Here is a 13,781-nt window from a genome sequence, read left to right on the forward strand (position 1 = left end):
CTGGAAAGGTTCCTAGACCCTAAAGGAACTGGAAGTAGACCAGGGTAGCAGAACACAGAGGAGGGGGGTGTTGTGGGTATGAAGCTTGGAAGCATCCCACAGGGCCTGGTGGTCATAACTAAAACAATGAGGCTGGACTGTCAGGGACCAGAGGAGTGATGGCAGCTTGGAACAGAGTGATGGACATGGTAAAGTGGTCTCGTGGGTAGACTCAGGAGACATTTGGGAAGCAGGGCACACTCTGATGAGTGAAATATAGGGTTATAAGCCATAAAACTTCCCATTTCTTGGTTCTCAGAGTGCTTTCCCAGCAACTTTGTCAGGCTCCTATCCCTACCTTCATTTTGTAGCTGAAGAAGTAAGAAAACCTGACTGACCTGGAGGTCACATAGCCCAGGAAAGGGGAAGGGCCAGTATCAATGGCAAGTGTGATGCTCTCTCCCAATTCATGCTAGGACAGCAATCTCTCACTGCCTCCTGTCTCCCACCCCTCAATGCCTCTGCACTAAGCATTCCCTACCTTGTACCAGACAGGGTGGGGGGTCCAAAGGGCCAGAGTAGTGAGTGGGTATGTGCCACATTTGTCCCAAGAGGCTGCTCTGCTGTTAAATGAGAGAATACATGTGCAGAATGCCTGGCATATAGTAAGGGTTTGATCTTAATTACTGCTGTGATAGTTACCATGTCTCAAATTTGGGGCCAGGCAGGCTGGTGAGAGTATGATCTGAGGCCAAAGGCGATGCCATGTGTCTTCTGACCACAGAGCCTAGCCCAGAAACCATCCCAGCTCCCCCATGGGCAAGAGCCAAGGGAGGTTGTTTGTCCCTACAGAGCCACCATCCCCTCCACCCTTCCAGCTGCTTCTGGGGCATCATGGACTGGATTAGGGAGAGGTTCAGCTCACAGGCTGGGTGAAGGGATGACCTGGGCGGGTTGGGCAGGGCCTGGGGTGAGGGGGTGGGTGGTTTCAGGGGTGGGGCTGAGAGCCTCTCCCTGCCGGGAGCCCCATGTACCCTGGGGGAGACTTTCGGAATCTGCTGAGACCTGCCCTGGGAGGGGATGTGGTCTCAGCTTGACTAGGACTGAGCTCTCCCCTGAGAGAAACCCAGTGGGTACACCTGTTGTCTCCGCTCAGGTGGTCGGACAACAGGAAGAACTTCTGAAGAGTGTTGTATGGGGCCATAGGAAGAGCCACTCCCAGAGTTCTCTTTCAGTCTCTTCTGAAATGAACTGTCCAGTGTGGAGTAGGAGAATGGATGTAACTTTGGAGCAGAGTCCTTGCAAATATTCTCCTGCCTCCAGGAATAACTACCCTGAATATGATCTAGTCTGAAAAAGGGCCCTGGCCTCTTTCCAGTAGGAGACCCTTCCTAAGGTCTCAAGTCATCCTGTCCTCCTGCAGAGAATCTGCTCCTCTGTAGGAGATGGGGAGTGGTGGTCCTGGGACCTGTTTTGGGGCTGAGGGACTTAGGAATGCAGTGGGGAGAGGTGGAGTGGAGGGAATGAGGGCACCCTGCCCACTCTGGACTGTGAGAAAGATAAGTGTGCCGGACCTGGGCCAGCAGGGGGCTCTGCTGCACATGGGACCTGCCTTGCATCTCTGACAAAAATGTACACTCTTCGGTGTGTAGGCATGTTTTTCTTGGAGTGTATGTATGAGAAAGCATTTGAGAAAAGGGACTTGCCTCTGCGTGCACACCCTCGTGTGTGTATGTGTTACAGGTAGTATGTAGGCTTGGAACAGACGTGTGTGCTGAGGGGGTGAGGCCTCAGGGGGTGGCAACCCCACAGTTAGCAGGCTTTTGCTAGGGAAATTCTTCCAAGGTCCTGATGCATTGGGTGTGACATGCCAAGAGTTTGGGCCTCCATGGGTCCAGATGGTAGGTCCTCATCAATGACAAAGTTCAGACTCCCCTGGCAGCCTAAGAGCTCCTCCTATTCAGGAACTCATAGGACCCCAAAGATGACAAAAGGGACTCCGAGAAAGCATAATGGAGAGGGGTGGGAGGGAAAGGCCCTCCAGACAGGAGGCACCCAGCTATCTTGGGCAACCTCTGTGAAGAAGGTCTGCTCCAGGCCCCACTGGGAGACCTGTTCATTTGTCCCATCTTCTGGCAACAATGTTCTTCAAATCTGAATTTGAATAGGACTTTGCCATTTTTTAAAATTGTGGTAAAACACATATACTGTAAAATTTACCATTTTCAGTGGAAAGTCCAGTGGCATTAAGTATGTTCTCATTGTATGCAACCATCACCACCATCCATCTCTAGAACTTTTTCTACTCTCTGCCCATTAAACAACCACTCACTTACCCCTTTCCCAGTGGCAACCACCATTCTATTCTGTCTCTGTGAATCTAGATAGCTCGTATAAGCAGTATCATGTAACGTTTCTCCTTTGGTTCCCACCTTATTTCACTAAGCATAACGTCTTCAAGGTTCATAGTGTTGTAATTTCCTTCCTTTTTAAGACCAGATAAATTCTATTGTATGGATATACCACATTATGTTTATCCATTTGTGCATCAGGGGACATTCGGGTTGTTTCCACCTTTTGGCTATTGCAAATAATGCTGTCATGAATGTGGGTGTGCACATGCACATACTGCTTTTTTTCCTTAAAGATTTTATTTATTTATTCATGAAAGACAGAGAGAGAGAGAGAGAGAGAGGCAGAGACACAGACACAGGGAGGAGCAGGCTCCATGCAGGGAGCCCGACGCGGGACTCGATCCTGGGTCTCTAGGATCACACCCTGGACCGAAGGCGGCACCAAACAGTTGAGCCACTGGGGCTGCCCGCACATACTGCTTTGAGTCCCTGTTTTCACTTCTTTTGGAGACAAGCAGAATTGCTGGATCATACAGTAATTCTGTTTAATTTTAGGAAGACCTGGGGTGCATTGGGTAGCTCAGTTGGTTAAGCATCTGTCCTTGGCTCAGGTCATGGTCCCACGGTCCTAGGATGGAGTTCCACATCAGGCTCCCTGCTCAGCGGGGAGTCTATCTGCTTCTCTCTCTGCCCCTTCCCCTGCTTGTGCGCTCTCTCTCTCTCTCTCTCTTTGCATACACACTCTCTCTCAAATAAATAAAATATTTTTAAAAATTAAGAAGACCTGCCATACTGTTTTCCACAACAATGACACCATTTTGCATTCCAACAGCAAAGCATGCAGGTTCCCATTTCTCCACATCTTTACCATTAACAATTTTTTAAGAGCCTACGGAGCACAAGGCATTCTAGTTGTACAAATCCATTTCTGAAAAGTTGTCCTTAGGAAGCTCTCAGGCTAATGAGGGAGACTCAGGCCATGCCTTGAGCAGTCTCCAATCTGAGGGGAAAGACACGGGCCATGACCTCTTGGAGACCCTGGACTGATACGGGATGAAAACACAAAACACAAGAACAAAACCCCTGTCTGCTCTCAGGGAGCCCCTTAGTCTGATGGAGGAGTCTTAGCCTCTTCCTCTGAGGAGTCCCAGATGGGCCCAGACACCTGAATGGATACATGGAGGGCATGCACTGAGACAGCCAGGCCTGCTGAGTGGAGTAAATCAGGGGGTGGAGAGGACTTGTGGTGGGCTCTGTCCCACACCAGCCTGTGGTTGCCCGGGCAATGGCCCTGTTGTTTACTTTGTGGCTGGCTCCAGACTCACCCTTTTCTGAAAGTGTTCATTTCCCACCATAAGAAAAGACGCTCTTTAGTCTCCCCTCTCTCTGGTGTCCCTGAGGAGGGGCCTGGCTCTCCTGCAGGGTGGAGGCCCTGCCAGCCTGGCACCTTCTCCATGTTCCTTGCCTACCAGGGTCTCATATTGCCTACTTCCCCACTCCCAAAGGGTCAAAGTTATGCTATGGAAATGGGGCCTTCTGATGATGCCTCCCTGCCTGACTGCCTGGGGAGATTGGGGCATGTGGGAGCCTGTAGGGGGCTGACAGTGGGAGGTGGTGGTGATGCCCATGTGAATGGGTTCAGCTGGGTCTGCTCAGACCTCCGTGAGTGTCTGCCTGTGTTAAGGTGTCCTTGTGTACACATGGCTGAGTTGTGATTGTGTATACACATGCAAGTCTGATTGTTGAGTGTGGCTGGGTGTGAGAGAATGTGAAGATCCAGAAGACAATCAGAACAGCTTGCATTGCCCTCGAGGGCATTATGCTAAGTGAAATCAGTCAAACAGAGGAAGACAAGTACTTTATAGACTCACTTTTTTTTTTTAATTTTTTATTTATTTATGATAGTCACAGAGAGAGAGAGAGAGAGAGAGAGGCAGAGACACAGGCAGAGGGAGAAGCAGGCTCCATGCACCGGGAGCCCGACGTGGGATTCGATCCCAGGTCTCCAGGATCGCGCCCTGGGCCAAAGGCAGGCGCCAAACCGCTGCGCCACCCAGGGATCCCTATAGTCTCACTTATATATGGAATCTAAAAACAAGGACAACAGCAAAGACACGCAGAACAAATTTGGTGATCAGAGGCAGGGGCTTGGGGCTGGCAAAATGGGTGAAGGAAGTCAAAAGGTACAAACTTTCAGTTATAAAATAAAGAAGTCACAAGAGGGATCCCTGGCTGGCTCAATGGTTTGGCGCCTGCCTTTGGCCCAGGGCATGATCCTGGAGTCCCGGGATTGGGATCGAGTCCCATGTTGGGCTCCCTGTGTGGAGCCTGCTTCTTCCTCTGCCTGTGTCTCTGACTCTCTCTCTGTGTGTCTCTCATGAATAAATAAATAAAATCTTTAAAAAAATAAAAGAATAAAGAAGTCACAGGGATGTAATGTAGGACATGATGACTATAGTTAATAATACAGAATTGCATATTTGAAAGTTGTGAAAGATCTTAAAAGTTCTTTTTATTTTAGATTTTATTTATTTGTTTGAGAGAAAGAGAGAGAAGGAATGAGCAAGGGGCAGGGTAGAGGGAAAGGAAGAAGCAGACTCCTAGCTCAGCAGAGAGCTAGATGCAGGGCTCCATCCCAGGATTCTGAGATCATGACCTGAGCCAAAGGCAGATGCTTAACCGACTGAGCCACCCAAGGACCTGATCTTAAAAGTTCTTATCACAAGAAACTTGTGTAACTATGTGTGGTGATAGATGTTAAGTAGACTTATTGTAGTGATCATTTTGTAATATATACAAATAGTGAATCATTAGGTTGCACACCTGAAACTAATATGTGTGTCAATTATACCTCAATAAAAAAAATTGTAAAGAAAAAAAAAATCACCCTGAACCCAGCTTGCATTTCTTGAACTCTTACTATGTGCTCAGGACTTCCTTTAAATTACTTCATTCTCCCAACAACCTATGAGGTGGAAATGAGTGTCATACCCATTTTATTAGTGAGGAACAGAAGCTCCAAGAAGTTAAGTAAATTGCCCAAGGTCTCACAGCCAGGAAGTGGTAGAGATTGGACTCAGATTCTGAAGTTGAGGACTCTAGAGGACTCCAGAGCCCATATGCAACCCCCTGAGCCATGCTCTCTTTGGAATAACCAAGGGATTCTGACTGCTGAGATTGTGTCAATCCCTCCTTGAGACGACAGTAGGACTCCTGGCAGGGCAAGTGCTTCCTCCTCCCTTTCCTCCTCCAGCCTTCCTTGGCTCTGGTCCAGTTTGAGAGTGAGAGAGGAGGGTTTCACAAACACCCCAACTCAGGGCAAGATTGGCTCTGGATGGGAAGAGCATGGAGTCTGGAAAGACCCTTTGGACCACCCTCTGCCCCATAGATCAGTCTGAGTGGGCTACCGGGGCTCCCAGTGACGCAGGGTTATGGCACATTGAGTTAGTTGAAGAGACGCAGGCTTGCTTGGCCGGCTCATCAGCTTGGCCTGTTAGGGCATGCCAGGACTGCACACAAGTGGTGCTGGGAACCAGGCATCTGAATGGGGCAAAGGGGTGGAGGAGGCCTGGGGGAGGCAGCCCTTGAGCTGAGAGACTGGGGCAGGGGTCAGAGGCCCAGGCGTGGGCTGGAAGGGCATGCCTTGGGTATCACATTGCCCGCATGCCTGGGATGGATGGGGACTGGCGGTAGATTTACTGTCTGTGTGTGAGGTTGTGGGGTGGTTATGGGTACATGTTTGGTAGTACGTGATGAATATATGGGACCTGTCAGAGAGTCATAAATGTGGGATGATTCTTTTGGAGTAGAGGCATTGTTTGTCATGTGGTTTGGGGGTCTACATTCTGGGAGGAGGCTTAGCAATAAAGCCAGAGAAATGGAGCCCATTGTGGGGCCCAATGCGGGGCCTGACGCAGGACCCAACCCCACGACCCTGAGATCAAGACCTGAGCTGAGATCAAGAGTCAGACGCCTAACCAACAGAGCAGCCCAGGCGCCCCTGCTTTTCTTTTTATATGCCTTGACCCTTGGGCCCCAGGATGCTCTCCTCCTCTTTCCCAGTCCCTGGTTGTCAGGCTGACCCTGCAGTCTTCCGCTTCTACAGCCCAGGCCACCCTCTTGTTGGAGGTCTAACCTGGAAGGCCTCTGACCCCACCGTCAAACAAATTGTCTCCTCATAGAAGAGGCCCGAGCCCCTAGCACAGGGACTCCCTTGGTATGTGGGGGTCTCTGTTGGTGGGAGTGGAGGCAGCTGGCTCAGACCTGAATCTGGAATTTGGGGAGCCCTGAAGGTTTCAGGAGCTGGGATGCTAGTAGAAATTTAAGTGCCCCTGAGGGCAAGGTGTGTACTTGTCTTATTCTCCCACGTGTGTCCTAGCCCCTGGCCTGGCTCCTGGCTCATAGCAGGCACTCCAGACGCAGTTGTTGAATGGATAAACAAGGGGGTAACAGAAAGAGATCTGAGTTAGTCTGAGATAGAGTGTCAGCTTAGTAAAAGTGACGTCTTGAGCTAGGCATTTGCCCTCTTGGGTCTCAGTTTCTACATCTGAAAAATGGGTATAAAACAATCCCTGGATAGCACTGGGTAGGGTAAGGGCCACATGAAATCCAGTGAAAGTGCTTTCTAACAGTAAAGAATGATTATCTCATTTGGAAAGAGGAAGACTAGATGCCCTCCCCTTGGAAGTACAGCCCCCAAGCCCTGCCCCAGGGACCCTTAGCAAGATAAAGGTGAATGGATTTTGCAAGCTGGTCAAACTAGAGGATGATGGGAGGGACTGCTCAGCGGGGTAATTCCTGATTTGGGGGGAGGAAGCTGGGGAGGGTGTAGGGGAGGAGGACTCACACGAGGCAGGAAGGCTTGGAATAGAATCTCAGCAACGCCTGGTATTTCCCAGCCCTGGGCCCCATCCCCCCCACCCTCTAGGACCCACCCCACATTCCTTTCCCAGAGGAAATGGGGGAGGGGGTTGAGAGGCTCCCCAGGCCTGTAGAATCATCTATTCAAACTCTGTACAACCTTCAAGGCCCTACTGTGTGCACCCCTCTCCTGACATCCCTATAGAGGTGGCTGGGCAAAAGAGGTGGTGTGGAGAAAGTGCACATTTGGGTTGGAAGAGCCTGGTCCCCCCTTGCTGCCCAGCCAGGTTAGAGGGCAGGAAGTGGACATCATACAGGGTTTATCATTTCCTAGGTCTCTGAACACAGAAACCCTGTGCTGCTTCTCGGCCTCGCCCCTCCCTGTAGCTCTCAGAAACCTCAGCAGTTTCGAGGGAAGTGGATTCTTGATCCAGACCCACAGCAGCACCTGTTGGCCCTGAGAGGCTCCGTGGGGCACGAGGGGGGAGAGTTACTCCACTTCCTCAGAAGCAGGGGGCTGCATTGGCAGCAAGAGGAAAGGAAGTCAGGCAGCTGGGAGGACTTTACTGGCTGCTTACTGGGAGAGCAGGCCAGACTCTGAACGAGGACATCCCTATGGACGTTGCCCTCTGCTTGGGGCCACAGAGTCTGGAGTCTGACATAGCTGAGGACAGCTTGGTGGAGCTCCCAGCTGGTTTCTGAAGGCCTGATCTTGGCGGGGGCTTGATAGGGAGGCACAGGGCAGGCAAGGGCAGGAGTGGGCCTGACCCAGAATCCTTGGTTTTCTGGTGATGGAGGGACAGGAGGCAGAGTGCTAATGGAGATGCCTGGTCTCTGCTCCTCCTGACTGCAGTTCTTTCCTACTCTGCCCCTAAGCCCTCCTGACTCAGCGCTGGTGGCAGCCTTGCTCTTCCCGTCTGGCTTCCGCCCGGGTGGGGGTGGGGGTCCAGCTCTTGTACAGGGGGCCCAGCAAGCGGCAAACAGGAAGCAGGAGAACAAAACCGCTCCCTGGCTCCCTGGCCCCCACTCGCCTGCCTCACCCTCACCCTTCCTCCTCCCTTCCTTCTCCCTCCCTTGCTCCTACCCAGCCCTGTAGTCCACTAGTGCCCCTACCTCTGCCTCCCACTCAGTCCACCACAATCCACCCCTGTGGCTGTCCTTGTAGAGGACGCAGGTGATGGGATGGGGGCAGGCAGAGGGAGGTACCCCTTCTGCAGGATTCTCCCTTCTGGTGGCTGCCCCTCAAGGGCCCAGCCCTATGGCTCTTCCTCCCTGAACTCCTAAATTTGGGAGCAGGGGTGGGCTACAGTTGCTCCCCCTCCCCAGCCTCCCTTCTCTGGCTTCTGGCTAGAATTTGGATATAAGATACAAAGTTGGAATGAGGGGATCTGGGCTTGGAGTTCCATGCTGCCATAACAAGCTGAGTGTTCTTGGGCCTCCATTGCCTTCCCTGAATATTGGGTCATAGCAGGGGCCCTGGGCCACAGTGAGTGGCTGTGGGGAGAAGCACACTGTGAACAGTCAGACGAGATAGAAATGGTGGTGGCAAATACACACCTACTAGCCAAGGCCCCACCCGGGAAGGGGCCTGGGAAGAGACCGCCAGGAAGGGAGGCAGGCAGGGTCTGCCATCAACATGAGCTTCCTGTCTGACTCACATGCTGGGGGAGGGGGGTGGCCAGGTTGGAGCCCATTGTCAGCTTGGTCGTTGCCCCTCTGGGTGGAACTAATGGGCAGGGGGGTCCTGGGGAAGAGGGTTGGTCACAATTCCCTACAAGTGGTGGTGGGGACTCCACCTGCAACGTTAGGGTATATCATAACTCTGGTGTGGAGTGTTATGTGTGTGTGTGAACCAAGGAGGTACACCATCAATGTATGGAGTGTGTGTTCTGGGCAATGTGTACATGTCCTGGGCAATGTGTGCATGTCATCTAGCTGGCTTCATGGGTATCTCTGTGGGTATGTGGGGAGTGTATGGGTGGGTACCAGGGGATCTGGTGTGCTTTTAGGGACACAGTGGGTATGCTCACAAATGTGTCTCTTTGGGGTGTGTGGACCATATATGCATGGGAGGGTGTCCAAAGTGTGTGTGTATATGGAAAGGTGTCCACACACAATGTATATGTAAGGGGAATAGTGTGTTTATGTAGTGTCTGTGGATAGAGGGAGAGTGAGTGTGTGTGTGTGTGGATGTGAGAATATCAGGTGTATAGATGTGTGTGGGTGTGGTGTGGGTCTGTATAGGGTGGAGAGGGTGTGTGTTTACATGTGTGCATCCATGCGAGGAACATATGTGCTGGAGTGAATGTGTGTTTCTCAGGCACGTGAGGCTGGTTGTGCGTGTGTACCGTCGAGTACAAGTGGGGCCGGTGCATCGTGAGTTTTCGTCGCGAGTGGGAGGGTGAAAGTGTGTGCGCGCGCCCGTGTGCAGAGTGTGCCGCGTGTGGCTGTGCGGGGGCGCTGTATCGGGCCTCCCGCGTGCATGTGGGTGTGTGTGGGATGGGGGCGGCCGCGCACAGGGGCCGCCCCGGAGGGGGAGGCGTCTGCCCTGCGCGACTCGCCGGCGTGTCCGGGCTCAGGCGCCTTCAGCCGGGAGGCTCGGGAGGCGCGGGAGGCGCGGAGCTGCTGCAGCCGTCCTGCCGCCGTCCGCGCGGGCCGGCCGTCCCCTCGGGGCCCCTGGGCCCCGGGCCCGCGGCTCCGGGGGGCGGGCGGGGGCCCCCGGGGCCCGGCCGCCACCCGGGGGGCCGAGGACGCCGCCGGCCGGGCGCCGTGGAACAGCCGGGGGCCCCCGCGCGGCGCGCCCCGCTCCGGAAGCCCGGCCCGCGGCGCACTGGGGCCGGGGCGGCGGCCGGGCCCGGGGGCCCCCGCCGGCCGCGGCGCTCGTGGGCAGCGCGGTGTGGCGCGTGGAGCGCGCGGGGGCCTGGGGCTGGCGCTGGGAACGCGCCGTCGGCGTGGACTGCAGCGCCCCGGAGCCGCGCTGCCTCTGGCTGCCCTGCCTCGCCCACAGCGACCGCCGCGCGCCCGGGCCGCGCCTCGCCAGGGTGAGAGCCGCGGGCTGCCGGGCTGCCGGGCCGGCGGGGTGGAGGTGCAGGGCAGGGTGGGCCTCCTCGAGGCGGGTGGGGTCAGGCCGCCGGCCCCCTGGGGTCTTGGAGTTGAGTGCGCCCTGTGTCCCGGGACCCATGCCCCCAAGGGACCCATGTCCCCAAGCGCGGAGTGAGTGAGGAGCTGGAGAGATGCGGGCCAGGGTGGCAGGTTGTGGCCGGGAGCTTTTCCCGGGGCGCTGGAAGAGGCTCCCCAGTCTGAGTGATGGCCTCTAGGGCCTCAAACTTCTTGGTTTATAGGCAGTGGAAGGATAGAAGGGACCAGGGTTGTTTGAATAGATGCTGGGGCCTGGAGTCCTGAGGACTTTGCTGGGCAGGGAGCCCGAGTCAGAGGCAGGCAAGGGTCTTAGTAAGTGGAGTGGAGGGTACCACGCTACCCTCTCCCGTAGGGGCCGTGGGCACAGGGGCACACAAGGGTTTCCTAGTGGGCAAAGGAGGCTGAGGTGGCAGGTAATGGGTGATCTTGGGGTGAGGACTGACAGGGCTGGAGATAGGGGGTGGGGACAGTGTGTCTGATGTCCGGGATCGACCGGGCTGGTAGGGCGTGAGTCACAGTGGGAACCATGCCCAGCATGAACGCTGTGCTCCCTGCAATGACCTCTTTATGCTCCTAGGGGGGAGGAGCAGGACTCCTGGGTTCTGGTTCCTGGTGTTGCTAACCCACCACGTGTCTAGTTCTAATTTGTGGCCCTGGGGCCATCTGCCCTCTTCCCACCATCAGCTGGCATTTCTGGATGTCTCTTTCTTTCCTGACATGAGGCTGAGAACATTTGGAGATAGATCTGGGCTAGGAGGATGGTAATCAGTGATGTCCCCATGTCCCCTGAGCCTCTCCATCTCCATCCCCTTGTCTCTGTGCCTACCCCAGAGAAGCAGATTTTGGGATGTGTGTGAGCTAAACCCCTTCCCAGTCTAGTCACCTTTCTGTTCCCATTGCTGGCTCCTTCTCTCTTTCTGTGTCTATCACCTCCCTTCCTGTCAAGATGAGAGCCAGACCCAGTGTTGTCCCAGGTCAGAGGGGAGGAGAGAAAATTTGAGCATAGTAACATGAAGGATTGAGGTTAAAATCAAAGAAGAACTTCCCACAGGGGAGCCGAGCTGCCAAATCTAATAGTTGATGGGGACTATGGTGTCTCCTCTTCAGGCAGGGGTATAGTAGCTGTGGCAGGGGCATTACCACACTGACATTCTCAGGAGCTAGTTGGAAGGGATGGGGGAAGGGAGACTGGGAGGAAGGAAAGGAGGAAAGGGAGAGGCAGAGATAAGGGGGGAGGCTGCTTGGGCCAAGGGGGGACCTGAGAGAAGAAGGCCTGCCCTGGGTTACAGCCAGGCCCTGGGAGAGTGGCACCCCCAAGGCAAGGCAGCTGGCAGCTCCAGGCAGGATGTGTGCTGGAGGAGGGGTGGGGGGCGTGCGGGGACCTGTCCCAGCCACTTCTCATCACTGGGGCAGCTGGTGGCTTAAACCTTAATCCAGGACACCGGCAAAACAATGGGCCCTGCAAACAGCCTCTCAGCTCTGAGCCCGGGCAGAGGGCGTTCAGGGGAGGCAGCCCACACTGGGGAGGAGCAGGGGCTTCTGGTAGCAGCAGTCAGGGGGCTTCCCCCAGGCCCTCTCCCCTCCCTGATCAGTTCCTTGCCAGGTCAGCAGAGATAGGAAATCCAGGGGATTTCAGACCTCAGCAGAATTCCCAGAGAAGTTTCTCCTCTGGACTCTTCAGACCCCTGGGATGGGGGAGGGGGGGGTGTGGGGCTCAGTGGAACTGGCTGTACTATAGCCACAAGTGGAAGGAGCCGAAGGGCTATCACTGGACCTCCTGACCCAGGCTGGAATCTCAGCCAAGGCCTCCCAGACTGGGGAGCACCCAGTTTTTGCTCAGACCCTTCAGGAGACTGTGCATTCACAACCTCATCTGGTAGCTTTCCAGACAGATATGATTAGGTTGGTCTCCCTGGCCGGGGCCTCACTTGGCCTCCTGTACCTTCCACCTAGCTATGTTCGCTGGGATTACATGAAGCAAACCTACTGCCTCTGTCATGTTTTTATTTCATCTTTTGGATACAGAAGATGTGAAGATACACCCCCTCTCCCAAGCCTTTCTGACCTCTGTGCCACCTAGAAATCTCTACCCCACACAGAAATCCCTAGCAAAGGGCTGGGCCCAAGGCTACTTTCCACCAGAAATGTGAACAGGCTGGGGAATGGATACATGAAGGAACGTCTTAGGATCAGGTCATCTGAGTGGCAAAGGTTGGGGGGAGTCCTCACCCCAGAGCTGGTGGGCTTCTTCCCTCTACACCCAGACTGCCTTTCTCCCCCCACTCCCCACCCCTGAGGACTCCCACCTGGTGCCAAGGAGGAGTGAAGAGGTTGAGGACTGTTGAGGGTGGGGATAGGGCCTTTTTGTCCTCTGAGGTTTGGATTTTAGAGTCCTCAGGTTAGGATGCCTGAGGTTGTGGGTTAAAGAGCCCCTAGGGAGACATCCTGGCTTTTCACCAGGCAGCCCACCCTTGTCTTCCTTCTCTGCCAATCTGCTATCTGCCTCCCTGGGCATGCAGCTCTTCGACACCCTTCTATCACCCGCTTTCCCTCTCTGCATCTGAACAGGGGACCTGAAGTGAGGCCTCTCTCCCCCTCTTGCCCCAGAAGCAGACCTGTGTGCCCCCAGACCCTAGTCCTCAGACATCTTCTGCCATATCATCTTGGGGAATCCTAGGCATTCCATCTGGTAGGGCCAGAGCGCAGCAGAGTGTCTCTCCCTCCACCCCCCCGCCCCTGTTCCCCTCTCAGATCCAGCGAACAGCCATGCCTCTGGCTGTGCTCTGGAGCCTCTGGAAGTCAGTTTGAACAGCCTTCAGTTGTCTGATGTCCAGTCTGCTCCCTCATGGCTCTAGGCCCTTACCTGTTGCTGCTGCTGCTCCTGCAGGATGCGTGTGTGCCAGTCTGTCTGTACATGTGTGTCTGTATGTCTGCTGCATGTGCTGTGTGCATGTGTCTGTGTGTGACTGATTAGGTGTGATTGTGTGACATACGCATGTTTGTCTACATAAGTATGTATGTGTATAATCATTGGCGTGCCCGTCTGGGTACACCTTTGCACCAGAGTGTGCTTGTCTGGGTGTATGGTGTGTTCTGTCTGCAGGAGTGTGTGTGGATGCGTCCGTGTCCGCAGAAGTGTGTCTGTGTCTGTGTGTGAGATTGTGCAGCAGGCAGGGATGAGCTCAGATGGCAGCAGACACTTCCCAGGCAAGAAGGCTGTGTGTCCAGCTTCCAGAGCACAGTAGGTGCTCAGCAAACACTTGCCAAACTGACCTGAATGAAAATACTTGGCTGGCTGCAGGGAATTGTTTCCCTGGAGGCAAAGGTGTCATGAGGGGAGGGAGGGGAAAGAAAGAAGCAGCTTTGGGCTAATGAAGGTGGGAGAGGAAGGAAGGGGGCAAGAAGGAGGTCAGGAGCACAGGAGGGGGCCTGGAACCCCAGGGCCCATGC

The 13,781-nt window shown here is 54.5% G+C and overlaps 1 protein-coding gene across 1 annotated transcript in view; it reads left to right on the top strand.

Moving 5' to 3' along the window:
• The window catches only part of ARHGAP23 (Rho GTPase activating protein 23), a 73,128-nt gene that overhangs the window by 12,234 nt on the left and 47,113 nt on the right, over window positions 1–13,781 (top strand). The gene's annotated exons all lie outside the window — the stretch shown is intronic.

This window comes from Canis lupus, chromosome 16 (genome assembly GCF_048164855.1).
Source record: "Canis lupus baileyi chromosome 16, mCanLup2.hap1, whole genome shotgun sequence".
NCBI classification, from domain to species: domain Eukaryota; kingdom Metazoa; phylum Chordata; class Mammalia; order Carnivora; family Canidae; genus Canis; species Canis lupus.